Below are 17619 nucleotides of genomic sequence, written 5' to 3'. Positions count from 1 at the left end.
GGGGGGAAGACAGGTGGTGGTGATGGTGGTGGGCACTTGAGGGGAAGAGCACTGGGTGTTGTATGGAAAACAATTTGACAATAAAATATTATGGAAAAAAAATGAAATGGGAAATTTGGGTAAAAGATGGCTGTCTCTTATCTAAAAGGTGTAAGAGCTTCAGTCACTTACAAGAGGAAGTTCCAGTTCCAAGTTTCAAAATTGCATAATCAAAGCTGTTGGCTAAGCCTTGTGGAATTAAATTGAAAAGAAAAAATTACCCATTGTAAGGCTTTGGGCAGAAATATGTGTTGGGCAAATTCAATGTCCTAATCCTTGTCCTTGAGGAGAACTTGGTCTGGTCCTGAGGCAGATGGGCAGAGAAGAAATTATAGTACTAGTTGCTGACTTTTACTGAGCGCTTACTATATGCCAGGCAGTGTTCCAAGCATAATTCTATTATAAACTTCTTAAGTGGGTATAATTATTTTAATCTCCCATTTTACAGGTGAATGAAGGAACTGATAATTAGATAACTTTCACAAATCACAGAGCTAAAGCAAGATGCAAATCCACATTGTCTGACTCCAGAGCTTATAACTTATCTACTGAGTTATATTTTAATTAAACATATAAAATCCAGTCATTGAATCACCACTATAAGCAGAGAAAACAGAGAGGTGGAAAAGATTGTATGTGGTAAGGAATTACAGGTGATGTCTCTCGGTTGGGTTTTGAAGAATGAATAGGAGTTTTATGGGAAGGAATAAGGAAGAGGTCCATAGCACTGAATCTACCATGGTAGGTTACAAGCACCCAGAGATTGTTTTGGAGGAACCACAAGGGATAAAGAAGAATGAACACATAGCCTATGAAAGAGACAAGGGAAGAGAATGGGATGGATGGCGGTGGGGAGGGGAATGGCAAGAACAGTTGGTGGAGGGTCTGTGCATTGAATAGAAAGTGGATGGGAATTGGGTTAAAGCAAACTGAACCTGTGAAAAGTTTTTAGCGGGGGAGTGACTAATCAGATTTGCTTCTAATATTTGTTTAATAGAATGAACGAATGATTAGCTCAGGAAAAGACTAGAGGCAAGAAACTGGTATTTAGAGTCTATATTGATGCTGGCCAGGGCAAGCAGACCTCTGGGGAATGAGAGGAAGAAACCAAATAGCAGGCCTTTCTCATTTTCTCATTCTTTCTGAATTATCCAGTTTTATCCCTTAAGTGTTCCCTTCACTTAGTCACTGTAGACACAGCCTGTGAGGTGACCTGTAGACCTTCTGAAAGCATAAGACCTCATGCATCAGAGAGAACTCTTTTTTAAAAAAAAAATTTATGTTTTTTATTTATTTCTGAGAGACAGAGACAGTGTGAGCAGGGGAGGGTCAGAGAGAGAGGGGTAGATACAGTATCCCAAGCAAGCCCCAGGCTCTGAGCTAGCTGTCAGCACAGAGCCTGAGGTGGGGCTTGAACCCACGAACTGTGAGATCATGACCTGAGCTGAAGCAGCACACTTAACCAACTGAGCCACCCAGGCGCCCCGAGAGAACTCTTTTTAAGCCTTGCTGCATTCACCTTTAATGACATTTAATTTCCCTTTGGGATCAGGGGGCAAACCCTTTACATTTGGCAACAGGGGGCGATCAATAAATAGTCGTGTTTCTCTTTGCATCCTGAGCTCTCCGACTCAGTTGTCTCCAACAGAGACTGATCTAGGAGATGGGGATACGGTCAGTGGGAGAAGGAGATGGCGCCCTGGGGACTCGAGGAGGAGTGATCCTATCCCTGGGTCGTGTCTGATGGGCATAGGAGCCAGTGCGCTTCAGAGATGTGAAGTAACCACCTCCTGCATTTGTCTAATCAAGGTTTTATCATTTGCAGAGAGAGTTCACATGCATGATCTCATCTGAGTTGGGTGGAAACTGCCATTCACACCTCTGTCATCGGGACCAAAATACCTTGTGATTTCACTCAGCAGCAGCTGGCTGAGGGGTGTGAGGAGCTCAGCTGCGCAGGTGGCTGGAAACGTGGGGAGTGGGGAGGGAGCCCTGGAACTTTCTCCGAATTCTGGGGGGAGGCGGGGCAACTGTTGTGGGTGAGTGGGAAAAAAGATGAGCAAAGCCTGGGAAACTCAAATGGAAAACTCGCCGGGTTCTTAAACCACTCATTTGGTGCATCTCTTTAAGTTATATCCAATTGAGTTGGAAGGGGAGGGGAAGCTTCCAGATCCTGGAGCTCCCTTGGGGAGAAAGTTGAATTCTGCTTCCATAAGGAGTTTTGATGCTTAACAAATTCACAGTATTTTTTTTTTAAGCCTGATCTGATTTCCCTGCTGTTAAAAGTCTAGTTTGATTTCTCCTTCAGGATAACATTTTTTTAGAAAAAAGAAAAATTGAATTCTCCCAAACCCCTTTTCCTTTTCTTAAAACATAATTTATTGTCAAATTGGCTTACATAAAACACCCAGTGCTCTGAGTGCCCTCCTAACAAGTGCCCTCCTCAATGCCCATCACCCACTTTCCCTCCTCCCCACCTCCTCCTCATCAACCTTCAGTTTGTTCTCTGTATTTAAGAGTCTCTTACGGTTTTTTTTTTAATATATATTTTTTTGAGAGAGACAGAGACAGACAGTGCGAGCAGGGGAGGGTCAGAGAGAGAGGGAGACACAGAATCTGAAGCAGGCTCCAGGCTCTGAGCTAGCTGTCAGCACAGAGCCCGACGCGGGGCTCGAACCCACTAACTGTGAGATCATGACCTGAGCCGAAGCCAGACGCTTAACCAACTGAGTTACCCAGGCACCCCTCTTATGGTTTTCTAAATAAATGTTCATATTTTATACCTTGCAGTGATATGTACAAACTCTAGGAACCAGAGATGAAAGTGGAGGACAAAAAGAGAAACTAGAATATGGACCCCTTGAGGGCAGGGAAGTCTGTAACCACCTTTGTCCTCTTCACACAGTCTGGTACCTAGCACATTTTTGCAGAAGGTACACATGTTGTATGAGAAATGAGTGAATCAAGAAAGTGAGAAACAGAGAGAGAAGTGGATCAGGGATTAGAAAATACAGACATTAATATTTAAGCCCATAATGCTTTTCTTTCCACAGTTTTTTTCGCTCTCTAAATGGATTATCTCACTCATTACCCAACACCTAGATTCTCTAAATGCCATCCACTCAATGGGGAAAACAGAAAAACAAAACACTCAGTACAACACAGTCCCATCTCTCACTTCTGAATGCCCAAACTAGGACTAGGAACCCAAACAAATATACACATTCTTTGGCCTTCAGAAGTTGAATGTCAATCCCCAGTCTGCCTATATGCCTTTCTAGTGTAGGGGATGCATTACCATCAAGAGGAACCTTTCCATATTCCGCAATAAGGAAGAATTTGTCCCCACTGACTGGAGCGTGTCATCAAAGTGAAAAGTTCTTCCTAGGGAAAGTCAAGACACAATTGAGGGAACATGTGGCATGCCCTTGGGGAAGTGACCGCCCCCCCCCCCAAGAGCTTAAAGGTGGCACTATCATTGTGACTTCTTCCATCTCTAAGTTCTGGTTTAGAATTCCTGGAGCGTGGTCCCCAGAGAACACCAGCAAGTCTTAAAACATCTCTAGGGACTCTTATTTTGCAAAAGACCCTCAACATCCAAAGCAAATGTCTTTGAATTTCTTTGCTGGTGGAATCTTTTCATTTTTTTGGGGGTCATATTCAAATTTGTGGGGAGTAAATGAATAATGTCAATGACAAAGCTATGAATAGGGCTTTTGGTCAAAAATAGTGTGTGCATGTGCATGGACACAGACATGCACACTCATTTCATACTTTAGTAAAAGATTTCAAAAGATTCCAAAAGTGAGTTGTTCCATAGCACCATGGGGAAAATATGTGTAGAAATTACCATGTGAGATTGAAGTATAATACTTATTTGGAAGAATATATTAATAAAAGCAAGAGTAGTCTCTCTTTTTTTTAATGTTTTATTTATTTTTGATACAGAGACAGAGCATGAGAGAGGGAGGGGCAGAGAGAGAAGGAGACACAGAACCGGAAGCAGGCTCCAGGCTCTGAGCTAGTTGTCAGCACAGAGCCTGATGCGGGGCTCGAACCTACGAACATGAGATCTGACCTGAGCCGAAGTCGGAGGCTTAACTGACTGAGCCACCCAGGCGCCCCAAGAGTAGTCTCTTAACCCAAGAATAAGCACAAGGGTAGCGTGGTAACTCCAGTATCAATTATTTTGCACACTTAATGCTTTTAATGCATAGAAATAGTGGCTTTCAAAAATTCACAGCCATGTTTCTCTTGAATGTGATTCAACCACCCTTCTTTCCCTGATATTATTATGTCTGTCAGTATAAGCCTACCACTACTGAGTCTTTCTCTTCTGTGCATTCCAAATATACAAATAAAAGTCCTAAGGAAAATATTAAGAATTTCCACTAGAAAACTACACTTTCTTCAACAGTCTCTTCTCATCTCATTTTCTCTTCCCTGAGAAGTGCCAGAAGAGGTTAGATCATTATTATATTAAATAATAATTCCTGACTCTCCATTCTTGCTTTATGATCATCTTGGATATATAACTATGTTTGCTCTGGGAAAATGGGTCACAGATTGCTAAACTAGCTTCTCACCGTGCAGTGGTTAAGAGCTGTTTGTTTTTCAAATACCTTAATTGTATGGTCTACCAGAAAAGAGCAGCACTGGAAATTATACCTCTGGACTAAATGCAACCAGATGGACAAAAACAACAAGGCGTTTGAAAAGATAAATGCCCCACAATTCCCCTGTGGTTGGTTTTATCGCCAGTTAATTTTATAATGGCTTCTTCTGGAGCAGGGGGATATTCCCCAGGGCTAGGAGTGGTCCCTCAGCAAAAATCAGGCAGCCTTCAGAGAGAAGGGTCCTCTTTGCTGCCTATTTGTGTAGAATTGGAGTAAACCTTTCGGTTTAGGCGCTGGAGTAATGGGTGGAGATGGTGGGAGTGGAATTCTAAGCACAGAAGAGCAACACATCCCTCTTTGTTTTACATTTCTCATTGATTTTCATTTTGCAGTGCCTTTTGGTAGATATAAAGCAAGACTTTAATCCAGAGTTTGGTGACTAGAGCTGAGAATGTGGGAAGCATGGCACTTAATGGCCTCACTGGTCATCTGCAGGTTAAGGTTCCAGAAGCCAGAGTTGCTACTAGAAAAATATCCCATGTTGGATGAGAATCATGTAAACTCATTAACGGACTCAGGGTGAGGTTGCCCTCTCGATCTTTGTTGCTTTTCCCAGGACCATAGTGTTCAGGCTAAAAACCAGCTTTTGTGGATATGCCTTAAAATCCAGACAACCAAGCTGCTGGACTGTTTTCAGGCCATAAGTAATTATATACCATTTCTTGTAGTATATCATAACCCCATTGGATTCATGGTGGGTCAGTGAGGGAGATGTGGGGAGAAAATCCAGAAAGAAATGTAGACTGAAGACCTTATTGACCCTCTTCTCATGAAATGATTGGGATTGTTGAAAAAAATCTCATCATTTGGGGAGAGTTTCCCGTCTCCCATCCCTTTCCAACTCTGCCGCCATTTCCTCCACCACAAGCTCTTCAAAATGGAGGACAAGGAATTCAAGGTACTCCAAGTATCTGTATTATAAAAGAAATGAGCTGAAAGAGAGAGAGGCCTGGGATCTCCTGAGATTTGGGTACTCCAATGGAGTTAAAATAAAATGAAGTAATTAAGATTTCTTCTCTCCTTCTAGAAGAGTTTCAGCTACAGCCTGTGGTCTCTCCGCCTGTGTAATCTAATATTAAGTCCCAGCCTCCAGGGATTACTTCATGTAAATACCTCATTTCCTCATCAGATAATTGTCTTTCCCTGAAATCTCCCTTGAAGTCCTTCATGAGTTAACCTCTGCCAGAAAACATCAAATTATATTCTTCAAATATCTTCACTTTATTGTATGTCAATATTTAATTAATAAACATGTTAAAAATAAACCTCTGGTTTTCTTGTTGGTTTTAGGTTGGGTTACAGTCATGCTTTTAAAATACTGAGTTTGGGAAAATTATATAAAATTTACATACAATGAAATGCATGGCTCCCTACTATCAAATCTGATGAGTTTTGGTAAATGCATACATCCCTCTGGTTCCCATTCCAATGAATACTCAGAACATTTCAATTACCTGAAACATTTCCTTCATGCCCCTTCCAGTAAATCTCCATACCCCGTAAGGAAACACTTAGGAATTTTATCACCACAGGTGTTCATTTTGCCTGTTTTTAAACTTCAGAAAAGCTTATTAATTATGTACTATGTATTGTTTTCAGCCTGTCCCCTCTCATTTAGTTTTGTGCTTTTTAAAATTTATTCACATTATTATTGTGAATTATTCTTTATTGCTGTATCATATAGTACTGTATGACTATCCCACAATTTGCTTATTCATTCTCCTGGCCATGACCTTTTGGATCAGTTCTAGTTTGGGGATGCTATGAACAAAGTGGATGTGAACATTCTCATACAAGTCTTTTTGTAGATGTAAGCTTTATTTTCTCTCCAAAGAATATCTGAGTGGAATTGCTGGGTCAAAGGTAAGATATATGTTCAATTTTTCTTAATAAGGTATAATTTGCATATCATACATTTCACCTTTTAAAATTATTTAGTAGTTTTTCACAAGATTGTGAATATCCAATTCAGAATATCTTTATTATCCCCCCAAGGAGCTCCATACCTGGTCACTCCACATTCCTCCTCATCTCAGTCCCTGGCAACCACTAATTTACTTTCTATCTCTGTGTATTTGACTTTTCTGGATTTCATATAAATGGAGTAATACAATTTTGGCCTATTGTGTTTGGCTTCTTTAACTTAGCATGTTTTCAAGATTTATCCATGTTGTAATATGGATAAACACATCATTCATCTAATGGCTGGATAATATTTCACTGCATGAATACACCATATTTTATTTACCCAGTCATCAGCTGATGAACATTTGCACTGTGTCACTCTTTGGCTATAATAAAGTATGCCGCAATGAATATTCATGTATGAGATTTTGTGTAAATCTATTTTTTCAGTTCTTTCTTAAATTATAACTAGGATTGGAATTGCTGGGTCATATGGTAACTCTATATTTAACTTCTTGAGGAAATGCCAAACTGTTTTTCCAAAGAAGCTGTGCCAGTTTACGTTCCTACCAGCAATGTATGTGAGCTGGAAAATTTTGGTTATGGCCATCCTAATGGGTGTGAATTGTGTTTCATTATGGCTTCAATTTGCATTTCCCTAATGACTGATGATGTTGAACATTCTTTTATGTGCTAATGGGCCACTTATATATCTTCTTTGGAGACATGTGTATGTCTTCAAATACTTCACCATATGTTAATTGGATTATTTGCCTTCGTAATATTATCGCATTTAGGTTTATGTATTTATCTTGAGAGAGAGAGAACATGAATTAGGAAGGGGGAGAGAGAGGAGAGAATCCCAAGCAGGCTCCATGCTGTCAGCACAGGGCTCAATCTCACAAACTATGAAATCATGACCTGAGCTGAAATCAAGACTCCAACGCTTAACCAACTGAGTCACCCAGGCACCCTGGCCTTTTTATTATTGCATTGTAAAAGCTTGTTATATATGCCAGATACTAGACATTTATCAAATATATGGCTTGCAAAAACTCCGTTTCCAGATTGTAATTTTGATTTCTTTTTTTTTTTTTCCCCTTAAGTGTATTTATTTTTTTAAGAGAGAGAGAGAGAAAGCACGCGTCAGGAAGGGACAGAGAGAGAGGGAGAGAGAGAGAATTCTAAGCAGACTCCTCACTGTCAGCATGGAGCCCAACATAGGGACTTGAACCCACAAACCGTGAGATCATGAACTGAGCAGAAGTTGGATGCTTAATCAACTGAGCCACCCAAGTGTCCTGGATTGTAATTTTACTTTCTTGATAGTGTCCTTTAAAGTTTTTGTTGAAATCCAATTTATCTGTTTTCTTTTGTTACACATGTTTTTGGTGTCATATCTCAAAGAAAACCAAACCAAACCAAACCAAAACAAAAAAACCCAAAACACTGCCTAATCCAAGACTTTAAAGATTTATCCCTATGTTTTGTTCTAAGAGTTTTTTTAAAATTATTTTTTGGTTCTTACACTTAAGTTTCTGATCTGTTTTGAGTTAATTTTTGGATGTGTTGTGAAGACCAGACCCAGTTTTGTTCTTTTGCATGTGGATATGCAGTTGTTCCAACAGTACTTGTTGAGAAGACTGTTCTCTCCCCCGTTGAATTGTTTGGGCAAACTTGTAGAATACAGGTTGATCACGTATGGTTATTTCTGGGTTCTCAATTTATTTCATGATTTATATGCCTATCCTTATGCCAGTATCATGCAGAGTTAATTACTGTAACTATGTAGTCATTTTTGAAGATGGGAACTGTGAGTCCTCTCACTTCATTCTTTTTCAAGATTGTTTTGGCTATTCTGGGTCTTTTTGTATTTTAATATGAATTTTAGGCTAAGTTTGTCAATTTTAACAAAAAGGTAGCTGGGATTTTCATAAGAATTGCATTGAATCTATAGATCAATTTAGAGAATATTGCTTTTTTAACAATATTAAGTCTTCCAATACATGTACATATATGACTTTTTACTAATTTAGGTCTTTTTCTTATCTTTCAGTGATTTTTTTCTCACTCTTATTTTATTAAATTTATTTTATTAAATTCTTATTCCTAAGAATCTTATTTTGAATATATCATAAATGGAATTACTTCCTTGATTTTATTTTCAGATTGTTTATTGCTAGTACATAGCAATACAATTGATTTTGTATATTGATCTTACATCCTGCAACCTTTGGGAATTCATTGATTATTTTAATCATTTTTTCTGTGTATGTGTATTTTAAAAAATGTTCTGTGTATAAGATCTTGTCATCTGCAAATATACATAGTTTTATTTCTTCCTTTCTAATCTGGCTTTTATTTATTTTACTTGATTCATTACTCTGGCTAGAACTCCCAGTACAATATTGAACAAAGGTAGCAACATTGTTACCTCTTGTCTTGCTCCTAATTTGGGGATAAAAGCTTTCTTTTTTCACTATTAGTGTGATGTAATCTTTGGATTCTTGTAGAACTCTTGATCAGATTAGGTTCCCTCGTTCTCTAAAAGACACTTCATTTGTTAAGTGTTTTTTTCATCATAAAAATGAGTTCGGTTTTGTGAAATGATTTTTCTTCCTCTATTTATACGATGTGAAGTTTTGTTCTTTATTCTATTAATACCATATTGACTTTCATGTTCAACCAAGTTTGAATTCTTGGGATAAATTCTCCCTCATCATGGTGTATGATCCTTCTCATATGTCACTAGATGAAGTTTGCTAGTTATTTTGTTGAGTATTATTGGTATCTATATGGGTCATGGTCTGTGCATTTCTTTTCTTGTTATTGTCTACAGGTGTTTTTGGTATAAAGTTAACACTAACCTAATAAAGTATGTTGAGAAGTATTCTATACTCTTCTATTTTTTGGAAGAGTTTGTGACAGGTTAGTGTTAATGCTTTAAACATTGGGTAAAATTCACTAATTTATCAGTAAGCCATCTTGCCCTGGGATTTTATTTGTGAGAAGTTTTTAATTACTAATTATATCTCCTTACTTGTTATAAGTCTATTTTCTATTTCTTCTTGAGTCAGTTTTGGTAGCATTTCTATTTCTAGTAATTTATTTGTTTCATTAAGACTATCTAGGGGGTCTGGGTGACTCAGTCAGTTGGGCCTCTGACTTCAGCTCAGGTCATGCTTTCACTCTTGTGGGTTTGAGCCCCATGTCAGGCTCTGTGCTGACAGCTCTGGAACCTGGGGCTGGCTTTGGATTCTGCATCTCCCGCTCTCTCTGCTCTGCCCCTGCTCATGCTCACGCGTGCTCTCTCTCTCTCTCTCTCTCTCTCGCTCTCTCTTTCTCTCTCTCAAAAAAAAAAGAAAGAAGACTATCTAATTTATTGGTATAAAATTGCTCATCTTATTCACTTATAATTGATTTTATTTCTGCAAAGATGATAGTAATGTAACTTCTTTCATTCCTGATTTTATTAATTTGACTCCTTTTTTTCTTGATCAGTTGAGCTACTATTTTGTCAACTTCATTGATCTTCTCAAATAATTAATTTGGTTTTGCTAATTTTCTGTCTTGTAGTATATCCTCTATTTCATTTGTTTCCACTTGAATATTTATTATTTCCTTCCTTTGCTTGTTTTGGGTTTAGTTTGCTTCATTTTTTCTAGTTTCATATGGTGAAAGATTAAGTTATTGGTTCATGATTTTTAGCAATCATATTTTTAAAGATACTTGTCCATTTTTTTAAGCTGTAGAATTGTTGGCTTAAATTTATTTTATTGTTTTTTTTAATATCTGTAATCTCCATGGTATGTCATATCTTTCATTCCTGATATAACACTTTGTGTTTTCTCTCTTTATTTTCTTCAGTTTTGCCAAGGTTTATCAATTTCACCAATATCTTCAAAGAACAGGTTTTTTACTTTGATAATTTTATCTGTTGTTGGTGCATTGTTTGTTTCATTATTTTTGTATTCACTAACAGAGGGGTCTCCTATCAGTTAGTTCATTGTGCAGTCAACCTTAAATGAATTTCTATTTTCTATGTTGTTCTATTTAATATAACTATACACCTCAGTTTGTCATACTGAATTATTTTTTGTTCATCACTTTCTTACTTTCTTTGGCTCAGGACATGGAGAAACAAAGTCCTCTGATCTTGTATCCAAAATTTCAAACCATCATTTCCTTAGCCTCAATTTATGTATATTTAAAATAAGATGATAATGATTAAATAAATGTATCTGAAGAGGATGGAACATCGTGGCCATTTTGTGATAGTTGACCTTGGGGGTCAGAGATGTTTCTCATTGTCTCTGTAGCCTAATGACCAATAACTTTTTTAAAATTGATATATAATTGACATATAGTCTTATACTAGTTTCAGGTGTACAACATATTTGATATTTGTAACTACTACAAAATTGTCATTACAGTAAGTCTAGTTATCATCTATAACCATATATAGTTATAAAATGTTTTTTCTTATGAAGAGATCTTTAAAATATACTCTCTTAGCAACTTTCAAATATGCCATACAGTATTACTAACTACTATTACCATGTTGTACATTACAATTCATGACTTATTTAGTTCATAACTAGAGTGTATTCCTTTTGATCTTCTTTTTCCATTTTATCCTCTCCCCAACCCCAGCTTTTATTTAACTTGTAACCTGACCATACACATTTCAGATCTATCTAATCTATCATGGAAATAATTCTTAAGTGGAAAGGTTCCCAAAGGTATTTATAAATATTCCCAAGTACTTATCTTTCTGGTAAATGTCATCTGGAGGATACTAAAAACTGTACTGAAAATTTAATAAACATCAGCTTGCCATTCAAAATGAAATTCTGTTTTCTTCGTGTGATAATCTCTTGCCTTGGAAAATCTGTAACTGGCTGCTTTGGTTAGCTTTTCACCTCAAAACTTATTAGAACAAAACAATAGATGCTTATTTAACCAAATTCTTAACTAAATTATGGCTCAACTCTTTAGATGAAATTGAGTTCAGTGTTTTTTTTACTGGTCTTAGCTGAGTTTACTCTAGACTTTCAGTCAGCTGTTGGTCAGCTGAGTAAGTCTACTTCTGAAGTTTGGCTGATTATTGATTGGTGCAGTGAAACATTGTGCTACTTGCCTCTCACCTTTTACCAGAATAACCCTTGCTATATGGAGGTTTATTTATATGGTGACTCTGGATTCCAAGACAGCCAGAGGGCCAGCTCTTCTGTATAAGTTCTTTCCAAGCCTCTGCCTGTGTCACATTTGCTAATGTATCATCAATGACAGGAAGTCACCTGGCCAATCCTGGCTCAAAGAAGTAGACAGAATAGATTCCACCATTTGATGGGAGTCAACTGCAAAGAACGATGGCTATTTTTGTTATCTACTACATTGGCTCTGGATGCAGGAAAATGAATGGAAGCCAAGAATGAGGTGTTCTCATCAGTATCTCTAGGATATTAACAAAAGTATGTTCTGCGTCAGAAGGATGTTGGGACACACCCCACATCACCATCCAGCTTAGGCTTTAATCTGCGAAGAGCTTTCCTGGCAAATGAGCAAACACATTCATTCCACTTAGAGATTGCTAGAAGAGCATTTGATTCTCCAGATAACAAAATATAAACTTTTCTTTGTTATCTTTCCCGTGTTGTTATTTCTCTTTCCCTCAACCACCCTACTGTCTGACCCATTTGATGTTATGTTTTTTTGTTTTGTTTTGTTTCGTTTCATTTTGTTTTGTTTCTCATAAAAGCCTGCCACTGACTGTCCTGGACTTGGCCTCTGTGAATGGTTAGGAAAAGTGCCAAATAACTTCTGCTTTATCTGAAATAGGGCATGAGGCTCATAAGCCCAGAAAATAAGATCAAAGAGATCTGACAGGCCAGGCTAAATTCTCAGATCCAATTTTAGATCCTTTTAGATTGAGCCCACAGCATGAGTGCAAGTGTACACTCACCACACCTCTGGCCATGAGCACCTTGAAACACACACAAGCTGAAACATTAATTTCAACAAATATGCTGTCTAGAAGGGGGCATTGGACAAGCAGGTGGGAAACAAAAAGGAGATGTTTTCTCCAGTCCCACAATGCCACATTTCATCTTTCACAGAGACACTGATGCAGCTGTCTTGCTAGCATTTGTGCTTATTCTCAATAATTCTCTCCAACATTATCTCACCATTATTGGAAGGTTTATCAGTCAGCTATTGTGAAACACACCCCATCAAGACCCAGTGACCTGAAGCAATAAACACTTACTGTGTGTCATGAGTCTGTGGGTTGGGTGGGCAGTTCTGCTAATCTAAGCCAGTTTCTGACTTGGTCTTGCTCATGGAGTTATCACCCGCAGATTGCCAGGAGACTGGCTAGTCTAGGATGGCCTCTGCTGGAACAACTTAGCTTTCCTCAATGCACCTCCTACATTCCTCCAGCCAGTTAGCTCAAGCATATCCTCATGTTCATGGCCAAGGAACAAATAAGGCAAGAAAACAAACACTAGTTCACAAGAGTTTTCAAGACTGTGTTTGGGTCTTGTTTGCTAATCCTCATTGGCCAAGGCAAGTCTCATGGCTGAGTCCAGGGAAAAGGGGTCTGTCAGAATATCTTGCCCACAAGGGTTATAGTAAGAAACTGGAAACATCAATGCAATCAATTTGCCATCTTAGTTGTGTACAAAGTGTGGGGATTAACAAAACAGTCATACACTTATTTTGTCATAATATTGAATGGTCCACAGTTCTAGCATTGCCCTTGATGGCCTTCCTCTGGTTCAGTGATTCCTAGAGTATTTTTTTTTCCACACTTCAGCATCAATGGATTTTTCTGAGACTCGAGTCAGCTTGGGTTGGTGGAGGATGGGAAGGAAGAAGGTGGTGGTGACAGCTGATCTATTTGTATCCCCTTGTGTGTGTGCCAGTGTATGAATCCTGCATGGTGTTGATTCTTTGTCTTTTTTTCTTTGACCAAATGGCAAATTGTACCCCAGAGGACTCACTTGTAGAAGAAAGCTCTGTTTATCAACAGCAGAACTAAGCCTTATGACTCACAGACTTTCTTGATTCAGCCTTGGGTTCCCCTCTCTCAGTGTTTAGTTTCCCTGTATGGATAATACAAAAAAAATTGACTCCCAGAAGGGGCTTCAGATATATATGTGTGTGGAGGGGGTGCAAACCTGAATATAGGGTACTGTGCTAAAGGTATATGAGCGTGTGCCATTCACCAGAGTCTACTCTCTAATCTACCAGAATGTACACCAGAATCTGACAAGTTCTCCAACTTATCACTGGCTAAAAGCTGTAACCATGATGTAATCAAGCATGGATGCAACAAGAAGGATTTAGATTAGATGGTAGAAATAATCCTGTGGTAAAAAATAAAAAATCCTGTGATTCTCTTTCCCTTTTCCAAGGCACAGAAAGCCTCCAGGGTCCCACTCCAGCCCTCACACCAACTGTGACGCAGCTGAAATCCTCACACCCTCAGCCTGCCTTGGGCATGAGGTCACAAGGTATTTCAGTCCTGTGACTGAGGTGTGAACCAGAGCCAAGGGGAGGAAGTGCTTCCAGAGCCTGAGTACAAAGGTGTGATAAGACTTCAAGGGTTTGCAAGTGTTTCAGGGGTTTTCTCCTCCCATTTTTCTTTCTGTGTCTTTCTCTGTCGTGTGAAAATAGTTTTCCTACTACTTTCAGGAAACTATATCCTTTGAAAAGAATTAAAGATTTAAACTTATCTTTAACTTTGAAATAAGTGTGTTTCGAGAGTCTAAGCTTACCTTTCTCATGTTCTTGTACCATGGCCAAGGGAAGTGCTTAAAAGCATATTTTCCTTGGGATTCTTCAATATCCTGAGATAGATATTGGATTACCACAATTATTGATAAGTAACACATAATTACTGGCTTTTTATGGATTCCACTTGGTGCTGGATGACATGGAAACACAAAGAAGGTCAATATGTGGATGCCAACTCTACTGGCTACATTATTGAACAATGCAAAGTGTGACAAAATCATAGGATTCTAGAACTGAAAGGCATCTTTCAGAGTTCAAAGCACTTATTTTACAGATGAGGAAGCAGAGGCCCAGAAACACATTCTCCAAAAAGCTAATAAAATCCTGGCCACAAATTCATCAATAATAGTTTAAAGTAACTTAGACAAATGAAAATAATGCTTCTCTCATCGGATTCTTTTCTAATCCAAGAATAGATTATATCATACCCTGATATTGATTTGTTGGACTTAACTTCAAATCTGCTTTCATATATCATCATGTAGAAACAAATATGGATGCATGTCTCATTATCCTATTTGATGATGATATAATGATACCACAAAGCAAGAAATGCAACATTTCCCTAGTGAAGAATTTTCCTTCATGTATTTTATCTAGGATTTCAGTGGGAATTTATATGGTGTGGATACAGGATGGAGATGAGGGATATTATTAAGAAGGCTTGAAAGCAGGTGTCCTCTCTCACAGACCAAATGGTGTCTCAAGGTTATGGCTATTCTAGGGAGAGAAAACAACGGGAATCTAGGTACCAAGGAGAGTCACCATGGAAATCTTTCCTTAATCTCATGCATAGAAGGGTCTGTGCTGGAGTCTAAGCCAGGTGTTAATGGTGAGAACAATTGATACAAATCATAGAGTGTAGAAACATCATGGACACCTCTGCAGAATGGGCTTTCTGCTCACTCTTTTCTACTTCCCCAGATCATTCACTAACCACAAGGTTATCATGAAAACATATGAATGTGACCAATCTTGGCCTTTCAACCAGGGTGATTGGCCTAGAGGTGGGCACATGAACATAGTCCTTTTGGAGGCCCGTTGAAACTGGAGTAACGGTTTATCTCCATCACACATAAAGCTCAGATATTGTAGGTTGTATATATTTTGCTTTATGATGAGAAAGAAATAAAGGTCCACTGACTGAATGAAGAAGGAAGCAGGTATATGGAAAACAACAACAACAACAACAACAACAACAACAACAACAGAGACTAAAGAAAAGGAGACAAACCTATATATTAAAGTCCTTACTTTCAATTGTTGCTAATGCCCAACCAAATTCTTATTGTCAGGGTTTTGTGAGATACCCCAGTATATATATGATAAATTATCTTTTATACTTAAGCGGGTATAAATTAAGTTTCTAATATGAATAGTGAACACATGGTAGTGAAATATTATTGAATTCTGTTAAAGTCTTAAATTAAAGTAATACATTTTAGGAAATGAGGACATGAAGGTTAGTATATCTGTTTAGAGCAGGTTGAGACATAAAAACCCATTTGTTTCATGGGCACTTGTGGGGAGAAGCACTGAGTGTTATATGGAAACCAATTTGAAAATAAAGTATTAAAAAAATAAAAACAAAAACTAAAACTAAAAAAAATGTATAGCAATGTGTTCTGGAAAGAAAACCTGTTTGTTTCAATAAGATTCCGTCAGAAAAATATACTTGGAGAGCCTTCCTTATGTTGTCAGTGACCCTTGGAAAAGGGCAGCTTTGGCTTTGGCAAGTAGAAGATAATTTTCCATCAGGTCAGTGGGTCTGAAACTGAGGACTTGCTCAGGAAAGTCCAAATCCAGAATGGTCTGAGTTTCAAATAAGCATAGAGACTCTTTCAAATGGTGGGAGTTCATCTTTAGATAACAGAGGATTGGAAGTTAGTGAGCTCTTGAGGATGGTGGTGTTTGAGTCAAGCCAAGGCAGCCTTATGACAGGGCATCTGTAGAAGTGATGGACATATCTGTTGGGAGACAAAGGAATAGGCTTTCAACATTCCTTTTCCTCAAGATTTTTGCATTTTGATTTAGACTCCTAAAGACAAGGGAGATGAGCTAGATGAGAAACTGGCCTCCAAGCGATCTGATTCCTCCTTTTCAGCCTGTGCTTTGAAAACCTCAACTGGAACTAGTCACATTTCATTTCCACAATCCCATACCACCTCACTCCTTGTCCCTTTCCTGGTCTCTTCCTCTTCTCAGCTCCCCTGCTCCTCTCCAACAAAATTATCACCTGCCTCATCTCCATAACCTTTTTCGAGGCAGACAACCATCCCTGAGACATTGCTTTTCCACATTCTCCTTGAAAGGTCTGACCTTTGTCATTTTCCCAGCATCTTTCAAATAGTCTTTTCCCCATAAAATCTTTCTCCTAGGATGATCAGGTTAATAAAAGATAACAAATCCACCTTGCTTTTTCCTGTCTGACTATACTATTCCTTCCTTAATGCTCTATCCCATCTAATCCTAAACCATTGACTTAAACAAAAATGTAAATAACTTGATTTACTTACAGAAATATTTGACATGAATTATGCCATGGTCTGTCCTTTGTGTGCTGAGATTTTTGGATCTCAAAAATTTTAGGATCATATGACCTCAGAAGAAACCATTCCCTAGAACAATCTACGTGAATCCACCTTAGATGGCTATGGGGTTTGGATGGCAATCTTATATACATAAGATACTTTCTGGTTCTAATGTAAATTCTAGTGATTTTACATACATAATAGCTGTTTCTATCTGTCTGACACTGTTCATTTCTACTACGTGTCTCATGCTGTTTCGTATTCAAGATTGTAGATTACACAGTATCTTTAATTTCCTTTTTAGCAATTTACACAGACCCCACACACAATACACATTTCATGACCACATAATTTTAGAGATTTCTTTCCACCTTAAATAAATGTCATTTTTTCAATATCTAGTCAGTATATTTTACCTAGCAGCAACATGGAAGCTCATAAAATCCATATATGCCTTATGACATAATTCATTACTTTTGCAGGAAAATCCCAGTGAGCACAATTTGATAATTATTGTCAAATACATTGCCAACATTCTCATCACCTCTCCAACTGGATTTTGAGCAAGTAAGAGTGAAATACTTATAGTTATTTCTTTTACATCTATAGTGTGTATTACCAGAAATTCTAAAAATAAATTATATAAATCTATTTAGGAAATATTTAAT

General features: G+C 38.0%; 1 long non-coding RNA gene across 1 annotated transcript in view; it reads right to left on the bottom strand.

Moving 5' to 3' along the window:
• LOC115286377 overlaps window positions 1-3476 on the bottom strand; it is a 7127-nt gene extending 3651 nt beyond the window's left edge. Inside the window, exon 1 of the long non-coding RNA XR_003906033.1 lies at window positions 3338-3476. This is a non-coding gene — a long non-coding RNA (uncharacterized LOC115286377). The remainder of the gene's footprint in view (window positions 1-3337) is intronic.
• Between the last annotated feature and the right edge of the window lie 14143 nt (window positions 3477-17619).

This window comes from Suricata suricatta, chromosome 3, assembly GCF_006229205.1.
Source record: "Suricata suricatta isolate VVHF042 chromosome 3, meerkat_22Aug2017_6uvM2_HiC, whole genome shotgun sequence".
NCBI classification, from domain to species: Eukaryota; Metazoa; Chordata; class Mammalia; order Carnivora; family Herpestidae; genus Suricata; species Suricata suricatta.
This window is presented reverse-complemented; position numbering and strand designations above follow the sequence as displayed.